Below are 11,399 nucleotides of genomic sequence, written 5' to 3' on the forward strand. Positions count from 1 at the left end.
GTATTCAAATCCTTATTTTCAATTAACCTCTTGGAGTAACACAATTATAACTCACTTGCTCTTTACTATACATATACACTTACGCAATAGATCAAATGAAGGACTATGTAACTTAAGAACAAATTTTTACTCATTTACAATCAAACTATTTACAACATAATCAACAATATAACAACCATCAACTATAAGAGTGGAATATCTATAAAAATTATGTTTTTTTAACCTCTCTAGTCAAGTACGTATTCTATTGAGTCATGCCAATTGAAAGAAGGGATAGCCATAACATACCTAAGTCGATTCTCTTGAGAGAGATTATACTGTACTCAAAATCTCACGTTAATTAAGTTGTTCTGAAATCCCGGGTCTTGAAGCGTTGAAGACGCTATAAAATGTCAAACATTTGAATTCCTTCAAATTCTTGAATTCCCACGTTATATAGACACACATACAAAACAATTGTTTGCTTAAACCAAGTAAATAAAAAAAAACGTAAATACTTACTCTTCAAAATGTGTAGTGCCAAGTATTTAAAATAATTTTGATTCACTTCCAGCCACAGAGACCATATTAAGCAATTTTCTCCACTAACTTTCCTTGTTCTTGCCACACTTTGGGATTAGTAATTACCCACCAAATTGTCCAAAAGGTATACTACTAGGATTTCTACTCTAATAAGCTAAAGCTGCTATGCGAGAATGCTTCTTCGTTTGACAATGTAATCCTACACACTTGGTCTTGCAATTATGGATATATGATCCTTTTTATGTCCTTAAGACATATCTGATTTCCTTTTGCAAAAAGGTGTATCATTTAAGTCTTAAGACAAGTTGCCACATAGACAAATGACTTTAAGAGTCATTCCTAATATTATGGTGGTGCTGCCACGTGGGGGATTCTTAATATTATCTTATAATTTATTCATTAATTAGGTAATGTCTCGTTACCCGATAATTAATCAATTACCCACGTAATTTAAAAATTGATTCAAATTACTTAAAATTATAATTATTTTTAATATACTTTATATATTATACTACCATGGTCATATGGTACCTTTCATGGTACTATTCAGAATTATCGGGTATTATCGCTCAACCCGTATTTTATCCCAAATTGGCCACTTTCAATGAAACTCGTTTTCTTTAATTCGTGTACCCTTTATCCTTCATGACACTTATTTCTCGCTTGTTATAAATATCGTAAATATGTTAACCTCAAGATAATCTCATCCCCGAGTCTATGTCAATTAACCGAAGACAAAACTTTTAAAGTATGAAAACGCGAGATGTAACAATTTGAGGGACCTATTGTGGTCGAATTTTGGTACTTTTGATATGTATGAACTCGTGGGGAGATAAGGAATCCATTGATGTGAATTTTATCGAATTCCGAGACGTGCGCCCAGGGGTCGGGTCTTGGTAATTTCGTGATTTGTGTTGTAAATTGATTATTTTCGCTTGGGCTTCGTTCCTTTAGCATATGTTTATGCCGTAATTCTGATTTTGGATAGATTCAACATGAGTAGAGGCCGATTCGAGGGGAAAAGGCATCTTAGGCTAGAGATTTGATCGGATTGAGGTGAGTAATGATTGTAAATGATGTCCTGAGAGTATGAAACCCCAGTTTGCACATCGTTGTGCTGTATTAAGGTTACGCACACGCTTGATGATGAGCGTGGGGTTGTGCACTGTTGGGGATTGTGACTTAGTCCATCCCGAATGACTATTTTACCGCGTATTTGACTGAAATATATTTGCTATGCCATATTTGGCCCTTGTGCCAACTATTTGTACCCTTCAGGGATTTTTATTGATATTTTCTCGCTGTTTTGACTTTATACTTGAACTCAGTCATGTATAATTCACTGTTTTCATACTCAGCCATGTTTACTATGTTTTAACACTTAAATGATCTTTTAAATGATAATTGGGCTGAGAACCATGTTTTACTATTGCCCAAGTGGCTTGTGAGTATTTTTGACTGAGTAAGGCCAAGGGCCTATGTTGTGAGGAAACACCTAATTTTGATTATGAGGTCGAGGGCCTCAGATATGTACTCCACGAGGTGGCTTGTTGATATGAGGACGAGAGCCTAATGATGATGCCACGAGATGACTTGATATTGCGCTTGGGCCGTAAGGGTCCCCTCTAGGAATCTGCACACCCCCAGTGAACGCGGGTACCCATTGTGATGTGAGCTATAGCCCGAGGAGCAATCCTTTATGTGCTTATTTGTATTATTTGTCTGTCATTTACCTGTTTTATTGTTGAATAGGCATATCTTAAAGTTTAAACTGAACTTATATGATTTTACATATCTTTACTGAACTACTGTTCTTACTTGTTTTACTGCTTCATTATAGCCTATAATGTGCCTTACGTGATTTCATGCTTTTAATCTTTATTTATGATTATTACTCACTGAGTTGGAGTATTCGCTTTACTCCCTGCACCCAATGTGCAGATTCAGGCGCATCTAGTCCCGCTCCCAAGTGTTGATCTTTCCAGCTCAGGCGGATCCAAGGATTCTCTAGGTAGCTGCCGGCGTTCGCAGCCCAGAGCTTTTTTCCTATCTTATGTCTCCTTGTTTTAGTTATGTATTGAACTTTGTAGACTTATCTTGATTATTCCAGATTTTTAGATGCTCATGAGTAGTGACACCCCGTTATCGGGCTGTGTTGGTTTTATATTTCCGCGAACTTGTATTATTCACCATACTTTGGGGTTTTATTATGTTAAATGACTTAATTCTTATTATTAATTATTTAAAACTAAAATGGGTAAGAGTCGAATGACCTTTTCTTCACGAGAGGCATTATCACGACTTCGGGTTTAGGGTCGTGACAAGTTGGTATCAGAGCCTAGGTTACATAGGTCTCACGAGTCATGTGCAGATTTAGTAGAGTCTCGCAGATTGGTACGGAGACGTCTGTATTTATACTCAAGAGGCTACATAACCATTAGGAAAAATTTCATATTCTTGAGATTCTTGTCGTGCGAATCTATTGATCCGAGTACTAAACTTCTATCATTCTATTCTCTCATAGATGGTGAGGACACGCACTACCAGTCAGGATGGACGACCACCAGTACCACCAGCTATGGCCACTAGAGGCCGAAGACACGGTCGTGGTCACTGTAGGGGCAGAGGTGTGGCCCGCACAGCAGCTAGGGCAGCACCTACAGATCCACCAGCTACCCCAGTTCAGGATCAGGTCCTAGTTGTGGACGCTCCAGCAGCACCAGCTCAGGCACTAGCTGTGCCCATTGTGATTCCAGGTCTTCAGGAGGCCTTGGCTCAGATCCTATCAGTTTGCATTGGCCTAGCTCAGGCAGTCTCAGTTACTACAACCGCTACTACTTCTCAAGCTGGGGGAGGCAATCAGACTCCCCCCCGCTCACACAACCGAGCAGGTCGTACAGGGACTTCAGACGCCGGAGGCACATCCTGCCCAGCCGGTCACAGCTGCTCAGGACTATGTAGTTCCTGCTATGCCAGAGGACGATCAGCGTAGGTTAGAGAGGCTTGGTAGACTTTATCCTCCGACCTTCAGTGGTGCATAGGGCGAGGATACCCAGGGTTTCTTGGATAAGTGTTAGAGGATGCTTCGTACAGCAGGTATTCTAGAGACCATCAAAGTCGCTTTCACTACTTACCAGTTTTTGGGAGCTGCCTTCACTTGGTGGGAGACTTTTAAGAGGCGTAAGCCTGTCGGTGCAGCACCCCTTACCCGGCAGTAGTTCTCCGTTCTCTTTCTGGAAAAGTATGTGTTGCAGTATCGTAGAAAGGAGCTGCTTAAGGAGTTTGAGTGGTTGCGTCACGGAGAGATGACTGTGACACAATATTAGATGAGGTTGTCCGAGTTAGCTCGTCATGCTATTTGGTTGGTTCCGACAGATAGAGAGAGGATTAGGAGGTTTTTTGATGGCCTCACTTATCAGCTTCGTATTCTCATGACCAGGGAGTGGGTGACTGGTGCTACTTCCGGGGAGGTTGTGGATATTCCCCATAAGATTGAGTTTGTTCGTCGCCAGGAGTGAGAGGAGAGGGAGGCTAAGAGGCCTCAAGGATCTAGTAGCTATAGCGGTGCTCCTTCGAGAGGTCAGTTTCAGCACGGAAGAGGCCGTCCATTCAGGCATGCTCAGCCAGCTCGCCCAGGTTATCGTGGGGCATCATCGGGTCATGGTTCTCACAGTTTCTCATCAGGGCCAGTCATCACTTAGTGCCCTTCCATCTCAAAGTTCGTCCCGTGCTCCATCATTTCAAGGCTCTTCTATGCCAGGTGTATCTGCTAGTCACTCTGGTATGACGGGTTCCCTTCAGTCCCCTTCTCCAGCACCCGGGAGTTTCTATGAGTGTGGAGAGATGGGTCATATGTGGAGGCAGTGCCCTCGTTGTCTTGCAGGTCCATCTTAGTAGAGGGGTTAGTTATCGGCTTCAACACAAGTTACTTCATCACCACTCGCTCAGCCAGCTAGGGTTGGAGGTCAGTCAGCTAGGGGTCGCCCCATAGGGGGAGGTCAATGAGGTGACGGTCAGGCCCATTTCTATGCACTTCCAGCAAGACCTGATGCTATTGCTTCAGATGCTATTATTACAAGTATTGTATCAGTCTGCCACAGAGATGCCTCAGCATTATTTGATCCCGGTTGCACCTTTTCTTATGTGTCATCATACTTTGCTCATTATTTGGGTACGCTCTATGAGTCTCTTGCTTCACCTGTTCATGTATATACCCCGGTGGGCAATACTGTTGTTGTAGACCACATGTACCAGTTGTGTGTAGTGACTATTGGGTTCTGGAGACCCGTGTGGATCTTTTATTATTGTGTATGGTGGATTTCGATTTCATTTTAGGCATGGATTGGCTATCTCCGTGTCGTGCTATTCTGGACTGTCTTGCCAAGACAGTCATATTGGCTCTACAGGGTGTGCCACGGATTGAGTGGCGAGGTATGACTGATTATGTTTCCAGTAGAGTGGCCTAGCGTATGGTTGGGAAGGGATGTCTTTTGTATCTAGCCTTTGTAAGGGATGTCGGTGCTGAGACTCCCAGTATTGATTCAGTTCCAATTGTGAGGGATTTTCCTAATGTGTTTCCTGCAGATCTGTTAGGCATGCCACTGGATAGGGATATTGATTTTGGTATTGACCTGGTGCCGAGCACTCAACCCATTTCTATTCCACTATATCGTATGGCACCAGCAGAGTTGAAGGAGTTAAATGAGCAACTTCAGGAATTCCTTGAAAAGGGGTTCATTCGGCCTAGTGTGTCACCTTGGGGTGCACCGGTTCTATTTGTGAAGAAGAAGGATGGAACTATGAGGATGTGCATTGATTATAGGCAATTGAACAAGTTAACAGTTAAGAACAAGTATCCTTTGCCTCGCATTGATGATTTATTCGACCAACTTCAGGGAGAGAGTGTTCTCCAAGATTGATCTCCGTTCAAGTTATCACCAGTTGAAGATTAGGGACTCAGATATTCTTAAGACAGCTTTCAAGACCCGATATGGTCATTATGAATTCTTGGTGATGTCTTTTGGGCTGACCAATGTCCCAGCAGCGTTCATGCATTTGATGAACAACTTGTTCTGGCCTTATCTTGATTCGTTCGTGATTGTCTTCATTGTTGATATTCTGGTGTACTCGCGTAGTCAGGAGGAGCACGCAGAGCATTTGAAAGTTGTGTTGCAAATATTGAGGGAGGAGAAGCTTTATGCAAAATTCTCCAAGTGTGAGTTTTGGCTCAGTTCAGTGGCTTTCCTGGGGCACGTGGTGTCCAGTGAGGGTATTCAGGTTGATCTGAAGAAGATAAAGGCGGTTCAGAGTTTCCATCCTCAGCCACAGAGATTCGCAACTTTCTTGGTTTGGCGGGCTACTATCGCCGTTTTGTTTAGGGATTCTCATATATCGCATCGCCCTTGACCAAGTTGACTCAGAATGGTGCTTCATTTGTATGGGCGGACGAGTGTGAGGAGAGCTTTCAGAAGCTCAAGACAGCTTTGACCACAACTCCAGTGTTAGTTTTGCTATTAGCTTCAGGTTCATATACCGTGTATTGTGATGCTTCGAGAGTTGGTATTGGTTGTGTATTGATGCATGAGGGTAGAGTTATTACTTATGCTTTTCGTCAGTTGAAGCCCCATGAGAAGAACTATCCCGTTCATGATTTGGAGTTGGATGCCATAGTTCATACGTTGAAGATTTGGAGGCACTATATGTATGGTATGTCTTGTGAGGTGTTTACTGATTATCGTAGCCTCCAACACTTGTTCAAGTAGAAGGATCTTAATTTGAGGCGGCGAAGATGGTTGGAGTTGCTAAAGGATTATGATATCAATATATTGTACCATCCGGGAAAGGCCAATGTGGTGGCCGATGCTTTGAGCCGAAAGGCGGTGAGTATGGGGAGTTTGGCATATATTCCAATTGGGAAGAGACCTTTTGTAGTTGATGTTCAGGCCTTGGCCAATCGGTTCATGAGGTTGGATATTTCGGAGCCTAGTCGGGTATTGGCTTGTGTGGTTTCTCGGTCTTCCTTATATGAACGCATCAGAGAGCGCCAGTATGATGATCCACATTTGCTTGTCCTTAAGGACAGAGTTCAGCATGATGATGCCAGATATGTGACTATTGGTGATGGTGGGGTGTTAAGGATGTAGGGCCGGATATGTGTGCCCAATATGGATGGGCTTCGGGAGTTGATTCTGGAGGAGGCCCATAGCTCGCGATATTCCATTCATCCGGGTGCCACAAAAATGTATCAGGATCTGAGACAACATTATCGGTGGAGGAGAATGAAGAAAGACATTGTGGGATTTGTAGCTCGGTGTCTCAATTGTTAGTAGGTGAAATATGAGCATCAGAGATTGGGTGGCTTGCTATAGTAGATGGATATTCCAGAGTGGAAGTGGGAGCGGATCACTATGGACTTTGTAGTTGGACTTCCAAGGACTTTGAAGAAGTTCGATGTTATTTGGGTGATTGTGGATCGGATGACCAAGTCCGCACACTTCATTCTTGTGTGTACTACCTATTCTTCAAAGCGGTTGGCAGAGATCTATATCTGGGAGATTGTTCGTTTGGTGTCCCAGTTTCCATCATTTCAGATAGGGGCACTCAGTTTACTTCGCAGTTTTGGAGATCTGTGCAACGAGAGTTGGGTACTCAGGTTGAGTTGAGCACAACTTTTCACCCTCAGATAAACGGGCAGCCCGAGCGCACTATTCAGATATTAGAGGACATGTTGCGTGCTTGTGTCATTGATTTCAGAGGGTCATGGGATCAGTTTCTACCGCTTGCAGAGTTTACTTATAACAACAACTACTAGTCGAGTATTCAGACGGCTCCATATGAGGCTTTGTATGGGAGACGGTGTAGATCTCCAGTTGGTTGGTTTGAGTCGGGTGAGGCTAGGCTATTGGGGACAGACTTGGTGCAGGATGCTTTCGAAAAGGTGAAGGTAATTCAGGGGAGGCTTCGTACCGCACAATCGAGGCAAAAGAGTTATGCTGACAAGAAGGTTCGAGATATGTCCTACATGATTGGCGAGAAGGTTCTGTTGGAGGTTTCACCCATGAATGGTGTTATGAGTCATCAGTTCAGTGCTTCGAAGGATTGGGGAGGTGGCTTATGAGCTTGATTTGCCACCCAGTTTGTCAAGTGTGCACTCGGTATATCATGTTTCTATGCTCCAGAAGTATATTAGGGATCCATCTCATGTTCTGGATTTCAGCACGGTTCAGTTGGATGGTGATTTGACTTATGATGTGGAGCCAACAGCTATTTTGGAGAGCTAGGTTTGGAAGTTGAGGTCAAATGATATAGCTTCAGTGAAAGTGTAGTGGAGAGGTCGGCCCGTGGAGGAGGCTACCTGGGAGACCGAGCGGGAGATGCGGAGCAAATATCCTCACCTATTTGAGGCTTCAGGTATGTTTCTTGACTCGTTCGAGGACGAACGTTTGTTTATGTTGGGGAGGATGTGATGACCCGACTAGTCATCTCATGAGTTACCACTCTGTTTCCCCTATTTCTGCTTCTTATTGCTTTGTCTATCGGTTCTATATATGATCGGGTTGGTTGGCTTGGGTTCAGAAAAGATTTGGTAAGGTTTGAGACACTTAGTCTCTTTTGAGGAAGCTTAAGTTGGAAAAGTCAACTGAATGTTGACTTATGTGTTAGAGGGCTCAGATGTGAGTTCTGATGGTTCGGATAGCTTCGGGAGGTGATTTGGGACTCAGGAGCGTGATCAGAATGAGTTTTGGAGGTTCGGAGTAGATTTAGGCTTGGATTGGCGAAGTTGATATTTTGGCGATTTCTGGTTGGTAGGTGAGATTTTTATATAGGGGTCGGAATAGAATTCCGAGAGTTGCAGTAGTTCCGTTGTGTCAATTGGGATGAGTGTGCAAAATTTCAGGTCATTCGGACGTGGTTTGGTTGGGTTTTTGATCAAAAGCGTAATTTGGAAGATTTTAGAAACTTAGGCTTGAATCCGATGTGTTTTGGTTGATTTGATGTTGTTTGAGGTGTTTTGAAGATTGGTACAAGTTTGAATAAGAGTTTGGGATATGTTGATGCTTTTGGTTGAGGTCCCGGGGGCCTCGAGGTGATTTTGGATGGTTGACTGAGAGTTTGGAATTTTTGAAGAATGCTGTAGATTTTCTGCTTCTGGTATTTCCGCACTTGCGGATTAGGGACCGCAGGTATGACGCCGCATATGCGGGAAAGTGGTCGCAGAAGCGAAAGCTGGGGAAGTTGGTAGGAGCCGCAGAAGCGGTCTAGGAGTCGCACCTGCGATGACGCAGGGGCGGATATTTCATCACAGATGTGGAGTTGGGCTGTTTAAGTGATTTTCGCAGAAGCGGTTCAAGGACCGCAAATGCGGTACCGCAGAAGCGGGTATATGGCCGCAGATGCGAAAATGCCTGGGCCAGAAGGTATAAATTGTTTCCTTCACGATTTTTGAGCTATTTCACCATTTTTGAGTCGGCTTTAGAGCTCTTTGGACGATTTTGAAGAGGGATTTCAAGGGAACTTCATTGAGGTAAGGATTTTGGAATTAAAACTCGTTCCTATGGTATTATTTCACGGATTAGAGCTATAATTAATGAAATTTAAGGGTTAAAATTGAGAAAACTGATTTTGGATAGATTCGACGCGAGTGGAGGCCGATTCGAGGGCCAAAGGCGTCGCGGGCTAGAGATTTGACCGGATTGAGGTGAGTAATGATTGTAAATGATGTCCTGGGGGTATGAAACCCAGGATTGCACATTGTTGTGCTGTATTGAGGTGACGTACACACTTGATGACGAGTGTGGGGTCGTGTACTGTTGGAAATTGTGACTTAGTCCGTCCCGAATGACTATTTTACCGCGTATTTGACTGAAATCTATTTGCTATCACCATGATTTGGGTTGGATGCCATATTTGGCCCTTGTGCCAACTATTTGTACCCTTCAGGGATTTTTATTGATATTTTCTCGCTGTTTTGACTTTATACTTGAACTCAGTCATGTATAATTCACTGTTTTCATACTCAGCCATGTTTACTATGTTTTAACACTTAAATGATCTTTTAAATGATAATTGGGCTGAGAACCATGTTTTACTACTGTCGAGTGGCTTGTGAGGATTTCTGACTGAGTAAAGCAGAGAGCCTATGTTGTGAGGAAACACTGATCATGATTTGAGGCCGAGGGCCTGAGATATGTACGCCACGAGGTGGCTTGTTGATATGAGGCCGAGAGCCTAGTGATGACGCCACGAGATAGCTTGATATTGCGCTTGGGCCGTAAGGGCCCCCTCCAGGAGTTTGTACACCCCTAGTGAGTGCGGGTACCCATTGTGATGTGAGATATAGCCGAGGGGATGGTATTGTTAACATTATGCCCGAAAGGCAATCCTTTATGTGCTTATCTGTATTATTTGTCTGTCATTTACCTGTTTAATTGTTGAATAGGCATTTCTTGAAGTTTAAACTAAACTTATACAATTTTACATATCTTTACTGAACCACTGTTCTTACCTGTTTTACTACTTCATTATAGCCTATAATGTGCCTTACGTGATTTTATGCTTTCAGTCTTTATTTATGATTATTACTCACTGAGTTGGAGTGCTCACTTTACTCTCTGCACCCTGTGTGCAGATTCAGGCGCATCTGGTCCCGCTCCCATTTGTTGATCTTTCCAGCTCAGGCGGATCCGAGGATTCTCTAGGTAGCTGCCGGCGTTCGCAGCCCAGAGCTTCTTCCCTATCTTATGCCTACTTGTTTTAGTTTTGTATTGAACTTTGTAGACTTATCTTGATTATTCTGGATTTTTAGATGCTCATGACTAGTGATACCCCGGTATCGGGCTGTGTTGATTTTGTATTTCCGCGGACTTGTATTATTCACCGTACTTTGGGGTTTTATTATGTTAAATGACTTAATTCTTATTATTATTTGTTTAAAACTGAAATGGGAAAGAGTCGGCTGGCCTTGTGTTCACGAGAGGCGCCATCACAATCGGGTCCGGATTTAGGGTCGTGACAGAACCAAAGTCGTCATTGCTGTTTTTTTTTTTAATTCCTGCGACCCAGGTAATCTTATATTTCTTTTGTAATGATACTCTTTTAGATAATGATAAAGAAGATCCAATGTTTGAAGTTTAGCATGTTTCTGTTTGCTGCCCAGCTGTTCCAGCTATATTTGTGAATTATTAGCTTGACTCATATTATCTCAAAGTGATTATTAAGTTTTATATAAGGATCGTTCATGGTGTGCGTTAATGTTTTGATTCATAAAAGTTATCTCCAGCTTTAAGTTGTTCCAATATTCAAGTGTTGAGTTCATTTAAGTTTCTCTTGCGTAGATGTTGTGACGACAAAGATAAAAAGAGAAAAGGTTAGATCTAGAGTTTGATTATAAAAAAATAAAAAATAAAAAATAAAGTTCTTTAGAATCATATTTTTGACTCACTGTTTAAGTTAGTTTCATATTAAGCTTGAATGTATATTCTCGTCTAACTTTTGTGAAAATGGTCACCTGCTCGGTTAATGCTCTTAAAATTAATTCTAATTGTTTAAAAATAATACTTTGATTAGATAGGATACGTAACCTTTGAGATAGAAATGGAGTTCAAACCACCAAGAAGTGTAGATGCGATACTGACACTACCATAGAAATTTTGTTTAATATAGTAGTTTTTTTTTTTTTTTTTGTTTTTAACTACTTAATATTTCTTTAAAAGTTGTTTAAAAATTAAGCATAGAATATCATGGATCAAAATACTTTCAATAAGTTAGTAGGCCTTTATAATTGATTGGCCAAATTCCTCTAAGCATATGCGTTTCATCTAATTGAGAAAATGTGGAGTTTTAGATGTTTTCCTCTAAAAAGGAAATATAGTAATTAA

This window comes from Nicotiana tabacum, chromosome 1 (genome assembly GCF_000715075.1).
Source record: "Nicotiana tabacum cultivar K326 chromosome 1, ASM71507v2, whole genome shotgun sequence".
Lineage (NCBI taxonomy): Eukaryota > Viridiplantae > Streptophyta > Magnoliopsida > Solanales > Solanaceae > Nicotiana > Nicotiana tabacum.